This window comes from Myotis nattereri (genome assembly GCF_964212035.1).
Source record: "Myotis nattereri genome assembly, chromosome: 9".
In the NCBI taxonomy this organism is placed as follows: Eukaryota; Metazoa; Chordata; class Mammalia; order Chiroptera; family Vespertilionidae; genus Myotis; species Myotis nattereri.
In genome coordinates, this window is record NC_138084.1 from 52,582,366 (window position 1) to 52,597,436 (window position 15,071).

At 37.2% G+C, this 15,071-nt stretch overlaps 1 protein-coding gene across 9 annotated transcripts in view; it reads right to left on the reverse strand.

Moving 5' to 3' along the window:
- Positions 1-15,071, reverse strand: part of DLG2 (discs large MAGUK scaffold protein 2) — a gene marked incomplete at its 5' end in the record, with an annotated part of 1,947,716 nt that overhangs the window by 733,138 nt on the left and 1,199,507 nt on the right. The gene's annotated exons all lie outside the window — the stretch shown is intronic.

Below are 15,071 nucleotides of genomic sequence, written 5' to 3' on the forward strand. Positions count from 1 at the left end.
CCAGTAAGGGAATATACAAGAATCAACCAATGAGTGCATAAATAAGTGGAACAACAAATCCATGTTTTTCTTTTTCTCTCACTCCCTTCCTATTGCTCTCTAAAATCAATAATTAGTAATTTTTTTAAAAAGATTAGTTGGACACTGCATGGTGGCTTCAGAGAAACAATGAATGGGTGGGTGTGACTAGAATACAGTAGAAGTAGCTGGAGATGGGGTTAGAAATGCAGGTTGGAGCTAAATCTAAGACAACTTTAAATGTTCTGCTAGGAAATCAAATTTTGTAAACGAGTACTTGGAAAATAGTGTTTCATGAGATACTGGTAAATATATATCCATGAAAAAGGGATTACATCATCACACACATCTAAGAGATGTTCCACATATTTGACCTGCCCTCAGGAGATATAGAACACCAAGGGTTTTGAAAACTTTTATAATAAAAAATAAACAACTGCTTAACACGTGTAATCCAACATAAACCACCCATTAACATTTCCAGATATACTTTCCTTCTCCAGAAGTCAATTACACTTAAAGTGAAGCACTACTTTAAGTTATTTCGGGTTGTTAATTCATTTATGAGTGAGCGTTACAAACAGAACTGAGGGTGAAGATATGTTTGGCAACAAAAACACCTAGATTGGGAGGTTACTGGTTATTGCAAATAGCTAATATGAATAATAATATACATCTATACTCAAGCACTGAGAGGGGGAACATAAAAAGGGAAAATATTTGAGGCACTTTGTGATAGAATCCTTTGTCAACTAGTCATCATTTAAGGAGTGAGGACTCTGGGAGTAAGAAAGGTGATCGTCCTGCTGCTGACTTCCTGATTTTCTGGCCTGGTAAACAGTGAATTATAAAACAGGTTTAATAGCAGTGCAGGGTAAGGAAGAGGAAAAGTAATTAAAAATAGTCTGAAAGCTCTGAGTAAACTCCAAGGTAAGGAATGGGGATCATAACATTAATTGTTATTCATCGGTTTTTTTAGTCAGTGATTGGGAAAACAATACTCATAAGCCTACAAGAAAATCCCAATTGTGCTGGGCTCTTTCATAAACTCAGATGAGTTTCTGTCCTCAATTTACTTAGAATTCCCAATCTGTCACTTTTCCATTAATTCCTTGGAAAATGATGTTTTCTCCATATTAAAAAATAGCCATCCTCACATTAGTGACAGATTGGCTACAGTTGTTTTTAGAACAGCCAGGGGATGCCCAGCCTTCATGAGAGGAGTCCATAGTGTTGTTGCATGTACATGTTTAATTCTAAACATTGGCATCGGCACTGTAATAACAGTGTGTTTTTAAGGGATACAATTTCATGCAATCACTCTAGCTAGTATGGTTTTGACTTTTAGGGAAGGACTGCATGCATTTTAAGACATGTGGACACAAAATCAACCTTGGGTAGATCTACATAAAAAGTTCATAAAATTCTTATATCTATATAAACATACTATACAACATGGAGATTTCCAGAATAATTCCCTTTCCCATTTGATCAGTTAGCTCACTTTTCCTCTTTAAGCTCCCTCTCTGTCAATTTAATGTCCATACTGCACTCCTCAGCAAACTCTCTATTGACACAGTCAGATGGCCTGTCTAATTCTGTCTGTTATGCTAATTACCATTTTATCTGTCGCTCAATTTGATCTTGCTCACCTATGTCAGTGTAAAAAGAAGAGCATTCAGCTCTTTTTCTTCAAAAGAACAGACACAAAACAGTTACGGTGACAGGAGAGACAGGCACATAGATCACTTATGAAGATAATTAGGAACCACCCTGCTAAATAGGATAGGTGAAAATTTCTTTCACCAGGACTTTTAAATAGGAACTAATTACCTATTTGTATAACTAGGTAATACAAATTCCTTCTTTCCATCTACCTACAAACTAAGCATGTATTAAATTGTCAACTGGGTATTATTATTGTCCTAGTTATGATAAAAATGACAGATTACAATCACATGAGAAGTACTCATCCTCATTAACAAACTAAAATAGCAATGACATGCAATTCTTAGCCTACCAGATTTAGAAAAATTTTTACAAGATAAAAACATCATGAGTATAGGGAAAAGACATGTTCATAAATTTCTGGAATGGGAGGACTATAAATTTGTAAATTCTTAGAAGAAATTTGGCAATGAACTCTAAGCTCTAAAGAGAAGGAATCAATCTTTTTTTTTTTTTCCATTATATCCTCATTGATTTACACAGCGTTTTGGCATGTGGGAACTAACTACTTAATAATTAATTATTGAATGAAGATTGACTGAATGACTAGATAAATATTATAAGGCTTAAAATATTCTTATTCTTGATTTAGTGAATCCTTTTCTGAAAATATGTCCTCATGAGAAATGTGGTCAAAAGTTTATGTACACCAATGCTTAGGTTCAATGTTTTTTACATTAATAATAATAAAATAAGATAACCTAAATATCCAACGATAAGAATTTTGGTAGAAATGAGAATATTTTGCAGTTGTTGAAAATTCTATCAACAAAGAAAATATTTTACTAACTTAGGAAAATGTTCATAATATGATGTTACTTTTAAAAAGCAATACAGTTTTATATTTTTTAACTTATAACGGACATATAAACAATACTTCATATTTGGATACATCAGTGAACATGCATTATTCCAAAAATAATATATTTCTCTGAGGATACATATTCAGAGACAATTTTAAAAAGTAAAAAGATATCAAATTATTAACTGATTAGCTTTAGGTGTTCTGAATTTCTCAAACATATGATTAGCTTATAATATTTTTACCATAAACTTGTATTATTTCCACATCAAACATGTATAAGCCCGGTCTGCATGGCTCATGGTTGAGTGTCAACTTATGAACTAAGAGGTCGTGGTTTGACTACTGGTCAGGGCCCATACCCGGGTTGTAGGTTAGATCCCCAAGGGAGAGCATGCTAAAGGCAGCCAATCAATGATTCTCTCTCATCACTGACATTTCTATCTTGCTCTTCCTCTTTTTCCTCTCTGAAGTCAATAAAAATACTTAAAAATACATAATAAAATTATTTTAAATAGAATAAATGCTCACCTTTAAACTAAGATGATTTATAATTACCTAGTTTTTATTTTTATTTTAAAAAACCTTAAAGTTGAAAATAGAGAATTAGAAAATATCGCAAGTATTTTTCACTTAATTTTGTTGTGAACCTAAAACTACTCTAAAAAATAAAATAAAAAACTAAAATATCACAATTAAGTGCAATAATATGTGTGAAAGAGAACAAATAAAATAGGTCAAAGAAATGAATGACCAATGTACAAACAGAATTAAAAAGTGCCTTGTAAGATTATCTTCCCAGTCTATCAGAAGATATATCTGCTAATTATTCTTAAAAGTACTATACATCTAGGATTCATTTATATAATTTTATTTTTTAATTTAGTTTTTTATTGAATTTATTGGGGTGACATTGGTTAAAAAAATTTTGAAGGTTTCAGGGTATACAATTGTACAATACATCATCTGTATTTCTATAATAATAAAAGCATAATATGCTAATTAGACTGGACAGCCTAAGGACCTTCTGGACATCATTCCGGACATCCTTCTGGACAAAGCTGCCACAGTGGGGGCCAGGGAAGAGGCGGTTAGGGTTGATCAGGCAGGCAGGCAGAGTGGTTAGGGGCAATCAGGCAGGCAGAGGCAGTTAGGGGTGATCAGGTAGGCAGGTGAGAAGTTAGGGGCCATCAGGCAGGCAGTCAGAGGGGTTAGGGATGATGAAGCAGGCATGTGGAGTGGTTAGGGGGTGATCAGGCAGGCAGGCAAGCGAGCAGTTAGGAGCCAGAGTCCTGGATTGCGAGAGGGATGTCCGACCGCCAGTTTAAACTGGCAGTCAGATATCCCCCGAGGGGTTCTGGATTGCAAGAGGGTGCAGGCCAGGCTGAGGGAATCCCCCCTCCCAGTGCATAAATTTTGTGCACCGGGCCTCTAGTTGTATTATATGTCAAGTCTCCTTCCATCACCATCTATCCCCCATTTACCTTCTTCTACTTCCCCCCACCCCTCTTCCCTCTGACAACCATCCTTTTCTTGTCTGTGTCTATGAATCCTTTTTTGTTTATTTTTTTAAAATGAGAAGTCTCCTTCCCACTCTTTTTTTTTAAAAAAAATTATCTTTATTGTTCAAAGTATTACATATGTCCCCCATCTTTCCCCACTTTGACTCCCTCTACCTCACCCCATTCCCAGGCTTACCACACTATTGTCTGTGCCCATGGTTTATGCATATATGCATGTAAGTTCAAGGAAACTTCTTTTTTTTAAAAGAATAGTTTATTGATTTTGAGAGAGAGAGGAAGGGAGAGAAACATTGACGCATGAGTACACTGATCAGCTTCCTCCTGCATGTTCCCCAACAGGAATCAAGCCTACAACCTGGGCATGTTCCCTCAATGGGAATCCTACCAGTACCTTTTGGTTTACTGGACAATGAGCAACCACCTGAACCACACCTGCCAGGGCTCTTTAGTTTATTTTTAAAGAAAAAAATACTTACTAAAAAACTATAACAATCAATGTTGACCATTAACTAGCACAGCCTTTCAAAATAAAGTACAAATGTGTTCAATTTTGGATTTTTTAATATGGTGGCGTGCCAGCTACTGTACTCTGAGCACTTATATTTAATAGCAAAAATGATGGAAAAGAAAGGTCATGCATTCTACAATAGGTTGTACAGAAACTAATTATAAAATAATATTTCAGGACATTATTTCAACCTTCTAGAGAACAAGGGACTCCTAAATTAGACAAAGAAAGTGTAGAATCAGATTTTTTTCTTGATGTCCTCTCAAAGTTCAGTACTATTCCTCTCATCATTGAACATCATGACCCATTTGAATGTAGAACCAATTTGTGAACAGTGATTCCAACATTTTAACAGCACCATAGAAAAGAATAAGAATCTGAGTGAAACTAAATAGAAGAGAAATAAATAAAATGATAAATCTATGTTAAATTGTTCTTATAATCTGTTTGTTATTAAATCAGGCTACGGTAAGGATAGATTTCCCTTCTGATTTTAATGCACTTGCGTAATTAGTAGTAATAATAATTATAAAATTAAATCCAAATCTGATTAAGTACCTTTATATACAAGAACTTATGCTAACATTCATTCAGAAGTTAAGAGCAACTTATTGACCTATGCTACATGCCTGGTTCTGGGAAATAATGGTAAATACATAGGTCACACTCTCATGAAATTTAGTTAGCGAAGCAGATAGACAAAAATAAAGCAGATGCAACCTTTCCACTCCACAGCCACAGATGCTGCTGACAATTCTGGGTCCATATATATAATCTACACTAATAAAAGAGAAAAATGGTAATTGGCTATATGCAAATTAACTGCCAACTAAGATTGGCAGTTAACTGCCAACTAAGATTGGCAGTTAACTGCCAACAAGATGGCGGCTAATTTGCATATGTAGGCACAATGCAGGGAGGCGAAAGGGAAAGCAGGAAGAAGCCCCCTGCCACTGACAGTGATCAGAAACCCAGGGGGGAGCTAAGAGCTGGGGGGCAGGGCAAAGGCGGCCCTGGGGCCGCCTTTGCCCTGCCCCCCAGCCATGATCGGAGAATCAGGTGCCTTTGCCGCCCTGGCCAGTGATAGCAGGAAGTAGGGGTGGAGCCAGCGATGGGAGCTGGGCACGGTCGAAGCTGGCAGTCCCAGGAGCTAGGGGTCCCATGCCTGGGCCTAAAGCGAAGCCCACGATCGCGGCGCCCCCCGCTGCCACTGCAGGTCCCCACTGCCTGGGCCGGACGCCTAGGCCAGAGGCGTTAGGCCTGGGCAGGGGCGGAGCCTGCAACTGCGGGAAGCTGGGGGTCCCCTGCCCAGGCCTGACACCTCTGCCAGAGGCCTCAGGCCTGGGCAAGGGGCCGATCCGGTGATTGGTGATTGGAGGGTGATGAGGGTCAACTCCTCTGGCTGAGGCATCAGGCCTGGGTGGGGGGCAGAGCCGGGGATTGGGGGGATATGATGGTCCCCTTGCCCAGGCCTGAAGCCTGGGTCAGAGGCGTCAGGCTTGGGCGGGGTGTGGAGCAAGCGATCAGAGGGAGATGGGGGTCCCCTGCCCAGGCATGATTCCTGGGCCAGAGGCCTCAGGCCTGGGCGGGGGCCAGAGCCAGTGATTGGGGGGAGATGGGGGTCCCCTGTCCAAGCCTGACACCTCTGGTGGAGGCGTCAGGCCTGGGCAAGGGGCCGATCAGGCGATCAGAGGGTGATGGGGGTCAACGCCTGAGGGCTCCCAGTATGTGAGAGGGGGCACGCTGGGCTGAGGGACACTCTCCCCCCCCCCACACACACACCCAGTGCACGAATTTCGTGCACCAGGCCCCTAGTTTAATAATAATACTCCAGGAAATGTCACAAAGAGGTGACTGAACAGATGGCTACTGTGAGTTAAGTTCTATGATGAGCATATGAGTAATCTTACTCTCTAATCAGGAAACGGAGGAGGAAACAAATAACCACAATGCAAGGTAATATGCTAATTGTGCAGGACACCATGTTAAGTAGAAGTTTTGTGAGCTAAAATGGACCAGAAAGGATTAAAGAGGAGCATATGCTTGAACTAGGTCTTTAAAAAATAAATAGGATTTATTAGGCAGAATGGGATATTCCATCAGAAGGAAAAAGGGAAGCTGATAATCTAGCGCAGAGGTTGGCAAACTTTTTCTATAAAGGGCCAGACAGTAAATATTTTAGGACTTTCTGGCCCTACAGTTTGTATGGCAACTACTCAACTTGGCCATTGCAGCTCAAAAGTAACTATTGCAGCACAATATGTAAAAAAGTAAGCATGGATGAGTTTGAATAAAATTTTATTGATAGATAGTATACTAGTATTTGAAATTTCATATAATTTTCAAGTGTCATGAAGTATTATTCTTTTAATTTTCTTCAACTATTAAAATATTTTAAAAATAAATATATATATATATATATATATATATATATATCCTATCTAATAGTAGACAAACATGGTAATTGACCATACTTCGCTATGCCTCCCATTGGCTAATCAGTGCAATATGCAATATGGCGACTAATTTGCATAATGAAGGCAGGGCGGGACAGCACCATCCCGCCTGCCCTGCCACCATCCAGGCCTGCTATCTGCGACCCGGGGCAGCGGGTGTCCCATGTGCGACCAGACCCGGGGCAGCCGGGCGGAGCAGCAGCAATAGGCTGGCCCGCCGGGGAGTCCCGTGTGCAACCCAACCCAAGGCGGCAGGGCTGGGCAGCGTGGCTCCTCTGTCACCCCAGCTTCCTCATCACAGCTCCCTTGGGGGCCTAAACCTTTAGACAAACATCCCCTGAGGGCTCCCTGGCTGCCAGAAGGATGTCTGACTGCAAGCTTATGCCTGATCCCCCGTGGAGTGGGCCTAAGTCGACAGGTGGACATCCCCCAAGGGGTCCTGGACTGCAAATGGTCACAGGCCGGGCTGAAGGACCGCACCCCCGAGTGCACAAATTTTTGTGCACCAGGCCTCTAGTATATATATATATACATATAATGGGAAATTGATATAAAAACAACAACAACAACAACAAAATCCTAGCAGCCTAAGAGCTTATAGGGAAATTGAGGATAGATGACATTTGAGATGATATCAGAGTAATATTGAAAACAACAGAAAACTCTAAAATAAATAATTTCAAATAATTTTCACAAAATAGATTTCTTATTGTGCAACAAAATATTTGTTTAAATTAATATGTGGTATGGCAATCAAATGAATTATTTTAAAAACAATCTTATTAGTGAAATTTGGTGAGATTTTTGTGTTTCTACCAATTCAAAATCTTTGGGTCTAGGTCTATTCAAAGGATCCCCAAGTCTCTTCAATTATATATTTTTTGCAGGTGACACACAAATGTAGACTGATACAGAAAAGTGTGTCAGTGACACAATACCAAGAGCAACAGCATTGCTCTAAGGATGGGATTTTCCAAAATGGGAATCAACTCTTGATAAAATTCCTAACAGAACTAAGTATAATGATTCCTTGATGTGCATAGGAGTTACATTCTTATAATATTTAATAATTTTCTGAAATGATTTAATAATCATTAAATATTATAAGAATGTAACTCCTATGCACATCAAGGAATCATTATACTTAGTTCTGTTAGGAATTTTACAATTGTTACAAACAATTTTCTGAAATGATTTAATAATCGTTTGTAACACCAAATTTGACTTTGAACGCTTGGAAAATAATAAACTTAAAAACATCTTCATAAACATCCAGTGGAATTTTAACAATTGTGAAGTACATGGGACAATTCTTTGTTGCACATTATATACTGCACATTACAATATATGTCCCCCTTCTCCTAAACACCAGCATAACCTCCCAATACTTATGCCCATGCATTCCTAAAATAATTTTTAGTGACTCTTCTCTCTCCTTATGCCCTTGGGGACTGTTGGTCTGAATTATGAGATAGTAGAAATTAGGTTTATGTAATTTTTTGTATAATGCCCAAGACCACATTATCAACAAATTACATGCTTAATAATTTTCTGTCAGTAATTATGCTTCATGAAGAGGGGCACATAAGGGCTAAGAGAAGTAGTGTAGCCTGAAACAGTAAAAATAAAACTCAAATCTGAGTTCAAAGACTTTGATAAATTCTGTCACAAATTGAATGACCTTGAGCAAGTCTTAACTTTTCTAGGCTTCAGGTTCTACTTTGGAAAATATACTATATAAGCTCTAAATTTCCATACAGTTCTCACATAATTATAAACATTCTAGGCCTTTAGGAAATTAAAAGGATGGGACAGAGTAGAGAATAGAGGAGAATAAAAGCAGGCAAGGCTGCATTGGCAACAGATGAAACTACCAGAAAAAGGAAGAGGAGAGACAATGGAGATGGTGGTATTAAAGAGAGATATTTGATTCTTGGCACGATAGATACACAGGTAGGTAGGATACGTGTGTATAATTCACAAACATTCAGTAATGCCAGATGATGCTCTGTGATTAAAAGACAGAAAATGAACCATTTGCTATAAATTTATTAAGTTTATAGTAATTTAATTCCTTCTGTAATACCTCTAATTCTTTTCTATTTCCCTTGCATGGGGGCAGCTGATATTTTCCAAAGACTAAAAAATCTTATTATTCTTTCTTGGTAAGGGACTCCCTTTATAGAAGGAATCAGTAGAAGCAGCCACAGAGTTCAAAGTTATAGCACTTATTAAGTTTATAGCACATAGTTCCTAATCCTCACCATAAATTTTGCAAAATATGAAAAAATTGAGTTTGGGTAGTAAAAAGACAATGTAATATACAGATAATGTATTATAGAATTTTACGCTTGAAACCTACATAATTTTATTAATCAATACATTTAATAAAATTTACCACAAAAAATTTGCAAGATTGGATCCAATTTATAAATAAACATCGATTAGGAGACCTTTCTAGATTCAAGTACTTATTCTGGTGTCTGGTGATCAACTGCGACTCATTCAAATCAGCACAGTTTTTAACCTTGATCAGAGAGGAAAGAGTTCTTTAGGTGCCTACTCCCTCAGGGCTCCTGAGACCAGAAAATGAAGTAGAATGGGGAAATCTAAGATTTGGCTGGGGGTGACAGTCCTCCCCAAACATGTAGGCAAACTCAATATTCTGCCTCTGAGAGTACCTCAAACAGGCCTTTCTATAAGATATGGTAGAAAGCTTAAGGGGGTCGGATAGACCTACAGTTGAAACTAATTCTGCCCTTATCAGCTATGCCATCAAGAGCAATTTACTGTTAACATCAGTTTACATTATCTGTAAAATGGGGATTACAATACCACTCTTTTATTGTTGTTGGGAGCATTCAAAGAAATGACTAACAGAAATCCCCTAGCACCGTACTTCACACATTGCGGATATTGTGAGTCTTCAATAAATATTATCATCTCTGCTCTTTTCTTTTCCACCGTCTGTATTTTGTTTCTCTTCATCCTACCCTGGAAAGAATGCTCTGCTGATGTCAGCATCAAGAAGCAGGGCTGCCAGGAGTGTCGACCAAGTGGCTTCAGGGCTGCCCATGGAATGCTTTAATACCTTCTGCAATACCTCTAATTCTTTTTTGTTTCCTTTGCCTAGGGGCTGCTGATGTCTTCCAGACACTAAAAAATCTTATTATTCTTTCTTGGTAAGGGGCTCTCTTCATAGAAGGAATCAGTACAAGCAGCCACAGAGGTAAAACAAGCTGTCAGATCTTTTTGGCTGGGCATAAGCTGAGCCTGAAATTTCAACCTAAGGCATCCCTACTTCTTGGACAAAAAAAGTCCTTTGCACTCAAGTGTTGCTGCAAACTGCTGTTTCTGGAGGAGCTTCAAAGATACCGTTAGGGGAGATTTACAGATTTTGGCTAAATACTTCAAATGCAATTGTTCTAGTAGAATTTTACTGAGAAAATCTAGCATCACCTCCCTCTGAATACAAGTTTATCGGAATGCAACTTCATTAGTACAATTCTATCTTACATGATTTTGTTTTAGTGTAAATCTCTTAGAACCCTGAAGGACAAAATGTCACCCCATCATCATGTGGTCCTGTGCCAAATGTTTCTGGACAGTTGCATAGCCTAACCTTCATCATTATAAGGAAGACATCAATAAATTCAGGGGACAAACTAGAAGTTCAAATAAAAGACAATAATAATAATTAATAATAATTATTATTATGAACTTTATGGATAATTTACCTATTACTAGTAATCATAGCTACCTTTTTTAATTGAAAAATGTCTGTGTTCTATGTATCATGCTGGACTCTAGGTATTCTCAATTTGTATTATATTTTTCTACAATATGATTTTAGCACCCTAAGTTTTAGAGAGGCCACAAATGGGCCTTAAAGAAGTTAAGCAAGTGAGGTCATATAGAGCTGCAAGTTCAAATTTAGGATTATCTAGCACTAAAGCTTACATCCTTTCTAAAGTGCTTCCCATTAATTAATGGGTGTCCGTTGACAGTCACCGAATATTAGTATTGGTGGAGATAGGGAAATTCATTTAGAGAAAACCAGTTTTCTTAGAAGCAGAGCACATGAGGCCCAGAAGGTTTTAACCACCATGAAGCCAAACACATAGACAGTGGCAGAGCAGGCACCTGAATCCTGTGGGCACTCCCTGCAGCTGTCTCAATGGAGTCCTCATCAAGGCCCACCAGGCCTGCTGTGACCAATCCCCGTTCACCCCTCCATGTGCACAGACAACCAGGAGCATTCCACACAGGCAACAGGGTGCTACGTGTGTTTGTTTTTGTTATTTTTATTCCCAAAGCATATTTCTCTTTGCCCACTTGATGATCAGTACAATTTTTTTTTTTTTAAGATTCAATTCAATTCAGCCCATGTATCACTACCTCTAGGAAGCCTTCACAGACTCACCTCTCTTCTCATCCCAGAAAATTAGGTAGAATGAATTAAGGAATAGCTTAATCATTTTCAATATTTGGCAGGCTCCTTTTTTATTCCACAAATATTTATTGGGTCTGCATTATTTATAAGCACTGTGCTAAAGTGCTTCACATGTATGATGTTAATCATCCCTCACCACAATCATGTGAGTTAGGTATTATTTTTATCCTCCTTTTAAAAAAACAGAAAATGCAGGCCTAAAGAGATGTGGTAACTTTAAAAAAGAAAAAGAAAAGTATCTCTCTCATTCCCTGTGTCCTAATATGTGTCCAAATATACATTTACTATGAAATTGGCAGGACTCTGTGGAACTTTACTTCACTTCCAAATTGTAATTTCTGATAGTATGATTCTGTGTATATAATGATATATTTGCTAAATATTATATGCCATTAAAGGCTATAAGCTCCACACTGGTATGATAGTATCTACTTTGTTTACTATTCTATCCACAGGGCCTGACACAGTGGCACAGAGTAGGCACCCAAGAAATGATCGTTGAATAAACAAATTTGGAATGAATTAATTAAATATGAATAAAGAGCAAATGCATAGACCTCTAGTCTCCAAGTCACTCTTCTGGGCTGCCTCCTCAGATCAGTCTGCATTGGGGAGAAATGCCACATAAGCAATGACGGACATGTTTTTCCTCCCAAGGCCAACACTATTATCTGAGATGTGCATTCTAGAATTCATTTCTAGACTATAATTTTCCATTTTCTTACCTATCATTATGGTTATATTAATTCTACAGACCCAAATGGAATGAAAACTGATTTGAGCAGGGATGGAGCTGTTTTTTAGTCCTGCTGAGAAAGAGCATAATGACAGAGTCCTTAGCACACAGCCCCCCAAATAACAGGAGTTTGGCAAAGAGCCTTGGGAGGAACTCCAGTCATTACCATGGCCCTCTATTATACCAGTCGGAAATCACACTGCCGATTTCCACGTAATACAGCAAATATCTCCGAGGGCAGGATCCTAGCTCCCAGATGCTCACCAGCCCTCAGGCACGTTCTGTACCCCATGCAGCTACCTAGGCTATTCTAAAACATGCACTCTCCTCCCTGCTCCTCCAAGGATTCTAATGTTTAGCATCAGCTCCACCCTTTGTCTTAAAATATTTCACACAATATCTCCAGTTAATTTAAGGGGTAGAAATAGTATAACAAAATTATAAAAACAGACTACTTTAATGGACCTATTCATAAAAACTTATATGCTCTTGTTTTTGTGATAGTTATACATGAGCATATAGTACATACACTGGTCTGTATATTTTAAATATTAGATCTATTCTATAGATGCATATGTAAATGAATATCAACATATATACTTATGTAAATATATCAGCATTTTTGAGTACCTATCAGAAATAAATGAAATATATTTACACAGAGAGAATAAACATTCTTTATAAAAACAAACTAGTATATTCTAGATAAAAATAATATAGCACTTTATTTCTTATATGTGTGTATATACATGCATGCATATGTATATATGTGTGTGTGTATACATACTTATATATATATAAAATGTTAATATATGGAATGCAAGTAGTTAGGTATTATAGAGATATTTAATGCATATGTTAAAATCTGTGCACATATGTATATATAGACAAATTAGAAACTATTCAACATAATATATTTGAAAGTTACAGGAGTGGGACAAAGAGATAAATTAATCACTCTAGCTTAGCACCCTAGGGACTGAGATGGCAAGAGTGAAAGGATCAGGTGAGAATGTCACAACATTGAAGAGCCTAAAAGATATAGTATTATAGCTCCAATATTAAAGGATCACTGTTCTTCCTAGCCAATAATAAAGTACATGCGAATAAAGGAGAAAAGGTATAGAGATATGTGTGCAAAAGAATAATGAGAGATGGTTGTTGCTTCAATTTACTGCCTTCCCATATGTCACTGGATCTTTAATTATTAGTGCAGAGACTCTATTTCAATTCTTTAAAGCATTCAATAGCTATAAATGTAAGGCAAGTAGGAGGCTGAGTTTGTGAAACACCAAGGAAGAAAAAGGTTTCCCTTGGTTGATGAAATATGTACCAAGAGTTCTAGAGAATGGTTATTACAAGGTAGAATTCAAATGTTGGAAAATTATCATTTATGAAATAAAATTTTATTACATATTGAATAAAAAATTAGAACAATAAAGCAAGTTTGGTGTGGTTTGTTTTTTTTACTCTAAAGCAAGTTTGCTGTCTCTTTATAAAAACAACAAACTAGATGTGAGTTTGTGTGCTTTGCCTCTGGGAACCTTGAGAATGCAATCAATACAGAGATATAGGTTAAAGACATTGAAACATGTATTTGTGAAAGACTATATAGATACTTCAAAATCATCAGGACTGTTTATTCAGTTTGGGATTGATGCTAACTTTAAAAATTAACTGAGTGTCAAATGTCAAGCTCCATTTCAAACTGAATTTAATACTATAATGACAATATGTTATTGATTTAAAGCAGAATGCTAAGATGCATGATGTTAATGCAACAAAAGCCATATATTTGGCCAGGTATATGTAACTATATCATTAAGATCTAGTGATAAATTATATTCTTGGAAGTACTTTTTATAAAATTAACATTAAAATTAGAATGTTCTCTACACTTCTCACACCATAATGTTTTACTCATGATCAATATTCACTTCTCAATTATACTAAAAGCATATTAAAATCAAGAAAGGATTTTTTCTGCAAACACAGCTTTTCTCTTTTCAATGGATATTTAAGAACAGTCATTGTTCTGTACTTATGACAGTGATTACAGGTGCATTTTATTTTTATTTTACAGAATTTACAGAAAGTTGTTTTCCCTCCCTGGATGGAAGCAGGAAAAAAAACAATTTAATTTCTGGTAAAATGTTAGTAGTTTGGGGCAAGAATCAGCTAGGAATCAAATCAAGGGAACCTGCATATTTGCTTCAGAAATGTATTCTAGGAGAGAGAGTGTTTAATATAAATAAACTATTGCTTCTCTATGAATAAATGAAATATTTCATTTTTTTTTATTTTGAGCATAATCATCCCATAGCTTGCTTCCAATTATTCCTTGTGCTTGTAAAATAAATTATTTAGGATAAACAAAATTTTTTCTCTATTACTAAAGAGGTACACAGCATTATAAGAATAAAATTAGAATAGTATAGTTCAAATCACCACTTTCCAAAATTGAATTAATCTACTTTTAACTTTAAAGAGCTGGAAAATATCTGATTAAAGTTATTTTTTCTCTTCCTTAAAACAAACAAACAAACAAACAAAACAAAAAAACCCTGGGCTAGCAGAATAGAAAAGTTAACAATGACTAGAAGTAAAAGTGCAGTTAAAAGACTATGCTGCAAAATAGTGAAATCATCTGAAGATTAGAAAAGTTGAACTTGGGGAAAAGTCACTAAAAGAAACTGAGCACAGCATCCCTGGACTTGCCCAAGCCATCCTGAGGTGTGAGCCCCCAAAACCTGTGAAAATGAGAGGTTTTTCTTGGCCTACCATTTTCCAAACAGGCATCCCCAGTCAGCAAGGAGGACTCACTCAGCAAAGTTTCCAAACCATCCT